Here is a 5,094-nt window from a genome sequence, read left to right as displayed (position 1 = left end):
CTTCTGGCTCTCCCTGGGCATCTACCTGGCTGCCCTCATGGCCAATGGCCTCATCATCATCACAGTAGTGTGCGACCACCACCTGCAAACCCCCATGTACTTCTTCCTACTCAACCTCTCTCTCATCGACCTGGGCTCCATCTCCACCACTCTCCCCAAAGCCATGGCCAACTCCCTCTGGGACACCAGGGACATCTACTCAGGATGTGCTGCACAGCTCTTCCTGATTGTCTTTTTCCTTTCAGCGGAGTGTTCTCTCCTCACCGTCATGGCCTATGACCGCTACGTGGCCATCTGCCAGCCCCTGCACTACGGGACCCTGCTGGGCAGCAGAGCTTGTGTCCACATGGCAGCAGCTGCCTGGGCCAGTGGGTTTCTCTATGCTGCGCTGCACACGGCCAATACACTGTCACTGCCGCTCTGCCAAGGCAATGCCCTGGGACAGGTCTTCTGTGAAATCCCACAGATCCTCAAGCTCTCCTGCTCACACACCTACCTCAGGGAAGTGGGGCTTATTGTGTCTGGTGCCTCTTTATTCTTTGGCTGTTTTGTTTTTATTGTTCTGTCCTATGTGCAGATCTTCAGGGCTGTGCTGAGGATCCCCTCTGAGCAGGGACGGCACAAAGCCTTTTCCACGTGCCTCCCTCACCTGGCCGTGATCTCCCTTTCTCAGCACTGGCATGTTTGCCCACCTGAAACCCCCCTCCATCTCCTCCCCATCCCTGGACCTGGTGGTGGCAGTCCTGTACTTGGTGGTGCCTCCAGCAGTGAACCCCCTCATCTACAGCATGAGGAACCAGGAGCTGAAGGACGCACTGAAGAAGCTGATGCAGTCAGGTGTCTCTCAGCAGCACTGAACTGCCTGAATCTCTTCACAAGTTGTCTCCTGGTCATCTCTGGAACATCCTGTGCATTTAGCACTTTTAATGTCACGATTGTGTTTCTCCTAGAGTGTTTGCATGCACTCCACTTCCTCAAAGGAATGAACCCAGCCTGCCTGACCCAGAGGCTTTTGTACGTTTGCATCCAGGATGGTGCAGCTGGACTCCTGTGTCACATCTCTGTAATTTAAGGGGCTTGTGTAGTGAAGATATCTATCAAGTTCCCCAGAGAGTAAAGCACCAGTGTAGAGCTCAGCTGTGTGAGTGTGCAAAGTTGGGGCAAATAACAGGGTGGGGGCACATGGCAGGGTGTCCTGGTGCAAATCCTTGGGTCATGGTGAAGGAAGCAAGGCAGTGATCGGGTGGGACACAGGGCTCTGCTCAGTGCCATGTTCCCTGGATACCCAGGGGAAGCTGCCCCAGGTGCCCCAAGATGTCCTAAGCATCAGTCGTTTCCTTTGCTTGTTGTACACCCCAGTCGCTACGAGGAACATTTGCTGCATGGTCTGCTCTGTCATCCTTAGTGGCTCAGTGATACCCAACTCCATTGCAGCTCTAAATGTAAATGGAGCCACTTTCCTACTGTCACTGGTTACACACAAGTCCCATAGCTCTTGCCACAGTTGGCCACTCAGCCAAGGCTGTGGTCAGACATCTCCAAATAGATCATGTCCTCACGGCTTTGCTTTGAGAAATAGTGAAGTAAACCACTGACGGAGATCCCACCAACTGGCCTGGGTCCAGTCTTTCACTCTCGATGTTATCTCAAATAAACCCCAGTTTCTCAGCCTCTCCTTGTCCATAACATGCTCCAGGTCCCAACCATCCTTCTGGCTTCTGCAGGACTTGCTCCAGTCTGGCAGGGTCTTTCTTGTGCGGGGGAGCCCCACTGTGGGCTCAGCAGTCCTGATGTGGTCCTGTGGAGGGTTAACCATGGCCAGCACCCAGCCAGCCACCCAGCTCTTCATCTGCTCCCCTGACTCAACAGGACAAAGGGAGAAAATAAACCAGTGATGCTCCTGGGTCAAGGTACAGGCAGAGAGACTACTTACCGATCCCTGTCATAGCCAAAGATGTGTTGTCTTGCCAAAGATCAATTTCATTCATTGCCAATTAAAACAAGATGTTGATTGTGAGAAACAATGACCAAAACATTGAAGACCATTCCCCAGTTTCTCCCAGGGCCAAATTACTCCATTGATCCCAATTCACCTACACAAGCACACCCTGAGAGGTGTAGGGGGGATGTTGAAGAGGGTTGATGGCACAGGAAACCGCTGCTGCTCCTTCCTCGTCACACTTCTGCCCTGCTCCAGCGTGGGTCCTCTCCATAGACCCTGCTATCTTTGCGGTCAAGGGTATGCATTGTTCATTTCATTCTGTCTTGCTTGTGTCCTTGAAACTCAGAGAATGACAGAGAACGTTGACATTGGAAGGGACCTCTGGAGATTACCCAGGGAAACCCGCTAGGAGAGGCACGGCCAGCTGCAGGAGTGGTCTGGAAACTAGGACCATGCGCGGCAATCAGTTAGCTGAGGGGGATGTGCTCGAGCTTGTCTAGACAACAATTAACATGATGAGGCATGTTTACAGAGCACAGGGGAGTGGGAGACGGATGGCACCAAGGATGGCGCCAAGGAAAGGTAACACCTTGCGGTTAATTGCTGGTAGTTAACCACCAATCAGGGATTGCCTAGTATGCAAGGCTTAGCTTCAAGAACCAATTAGTTTAAAACGCGCAGCTTCTGAAAGTGTATAAAAACGCGTGCTTCTGTACAATAAATTGACATTTGCTTGCATCAAGCTGCGTCCCGTCTCTTCATTCGCCGCAAATTGGTGACCCCGACGTGATGCGTTTAAGGATCTAACGTGAAGGGCTCTCGAATCGCCTATCTGAGCGACATGCAGCGAATCCCACAGACCTCTGAATGATCTGCTGAAAGGAAGCAGGAGCCGGCCTGAAATCCCTCCGGAGTTGAGAGGTGAGCTGTGGGAAATCCGTAACGGGGAATCAGGCTTCGTCCCCAGAAAGAGACGTATATGGACTCATAAAGGGTCTTCTAGTCAGATCCGGGAGTCCGTGCCTCAGTCTCCTCAAATGGTGACCCCTATGGTGGTGTTCCCAAGCCTTGGAACAATAAGGACGGAACTGGTCTGTACAAAAAGACAGCTCGTGGAAGAGGGCTGCGTTCCGGAGGAAAAGGCTTGGCTGAACGATCGTCTTGCTGGCTGGACCAGGCGGACAACCTAAACCCCGAGGATAACACCTGTATTCATCGAGACAGGTGAGCAGCCAAGAAACTTTAGAGACTTTGAAAGAATGAAAGTGTGTACATACAGCAGCCAATTGTATGATGCTGCCGCGGAGGGGAACTCCGTGTCGGGAATGCATTTAACATCTTGGTGGCAAATTCTGACTACTCTTCGCCAAGGGTGGACTAATTCTACTAACGGTGCTAAACCAGAGGAAGCTGTAAATTCCACCGACAGCGCGACTCTTCTCAACACACCGTCAGCGATGGCGATTCTGTCCACACCTCCTCTGCCCCCAAAGCTTCTGTCACTGACTGCAGCGACCCTCACAACACAGGACCAAGCACGGGAACAGGACAACTCGGAGAATGATTCCATTGACACTGATAAACCTTTTGATCCAGGTCCTATAGATCTGGAAAAGAGCTAGACCTTTCCCCCATCCCCTTGTCTCTCCTGATGCATTGATTGTATTTTTGGGGAGGGTGAAAGGGAGTGTGAGGGATTGGTGGCAGGAATGCAAGTGGGAATCAGTTCAGTGATGTTCAGTATTTTGTCAGACAAATCAACCTGCAGAGTGGCAGCCTGTGCAATACGAGGCTGTTAAAGGGTTAAGCAAAGCAGTGGGGGAAGGGAGGATTTATAATGCATTTGCTATGTCCCTTCTTGAAGTGATGGCAGAGCCTTATACACTCACACTGCATGATTGGAAGTTACTGCTTTGTATGGTACTAACTGATACCGTATATGATGTGGTTATTTGATTTTTGTGAGCTACCTGTAGTGGCCTTGACTGAAAACCTTAATCGGGGAATTGCTGTTAACTATGAGCAGATAGCTGGAGCAATTAACTGTGCCGATTCTGTGACTCAGGCAAGGTATGCCAGGGACGACTGTTTGCAAATGAATGAGATGGCTATTAAAGCAGTCAGGGTGCGGGAGTCTTGCCACAGTCTTGCAGGGTCCTAGAGAGTCACTAACTTTAATACTAACTTGATTGATTGGCTTCAGAATATTTTGCAACAAGTCGAACTTCAGGAAGCTCAAGGGTTGCTTTTAAAACAACTAGCTGTGATAATGTCAATGAAAATTGTAAACGGGCAACTTTCACAATCGCAACCCCAACATGTGTCAAATGATTGTAACGCAGAACTCACAGCAGACTGTAATTCTCAGGCTGAGTTCTGGAATGCGGCATAACACATTTTTGCTTCTCTAATCTCTTCTGTAAGAATAGTACACGCTCTTAACTTGCTTAGTAAATTAGGCTGCTAGCTTGCTAAACAAAGTAATACTAAAAATACTAATTTTTTTTTTCTGGCGTATTAACAGATGTTGATTCTGTCCATCATATGTTGCTACAGAACCGAGTTGCTATTGATTTTTATTATTAGCACAGGGACACAAGTGTGAAGACTTTGGTAGGATGTGTTACGTGAATCTGAGTGACCACTGTGAATTAATTTACAAAAGTATACAAAACTCAAAAGCCTTAAAACAAGGATCTGCAGCAGAGCCAGGGGCGGGATGCCGTTGGTCTCTTCTCACGGCTGGGAAACTTTGGGCCATGGATCAAAAGTATTACAGGATTTATTATAATTATCTTTAACCACCTTATTGATGTTTGCCTTACGTCTCCCATACCTTTTTTTCCTGTATTCAGTGTTTAGTTGATTCTAACATAAATCAGGTCATGGTCACCCAGCTACACACAACCTTTGCCTTGTCGCAATTAACAAGCAAAAAAAAGGAGGATAGAGAATGTCTGAAGAGAGATGTAGGAGAGGAAAATGAGAATATTTGACCTAACAAGAGATGAGAGAACAGCTGGGTATTGTGAAGGAGAATAGGAAAGATAAACATGGTTATTTAGTGTTTAATAGGTGTCTGCATACTTGTAGTGATATAGAGCTAAGTAACTACATGAACAATTTCTGCCCTGAGCCTGGTGGAGCATACA

General features: G+C 48.6%; 1 pseudogene; it reads left to right on the top strand.

Moving 5' to 3' along the window:
• Window positions 1-304: 304 nt before the first annotated feature.
• On the top strand, window positions 305-986 carry LOC129783461 (olfactory receptor 14C36-like; annotated as a pseudogene).
• The last annotated feature ends 4,108 nt before the right edge of the window (window positions 987-5,094 follow it).

The sequence above is a fragment of the Falco peregrinus genome, unplaced genomic scaffold (assembly GCF_023634155.1).
Source record: "Falco peregrinus isolate bFalPer1 unplaced genomic scaffold, bFalPer1.pri scaffold_42, whole genome shotgun sequence".
In the NCBI taxonomy this organism is placed as follows: Eukaryota; Metazoa; Chordata; class Aves; order Falconiformes; family Falconidae; genus Falco; species Falco peregrinus.
The sequence above is the reverse complement of the archived record's forward strand: the minus strand, read 5'-3'. Positions and strand labels throughout refer to the sequence as shown.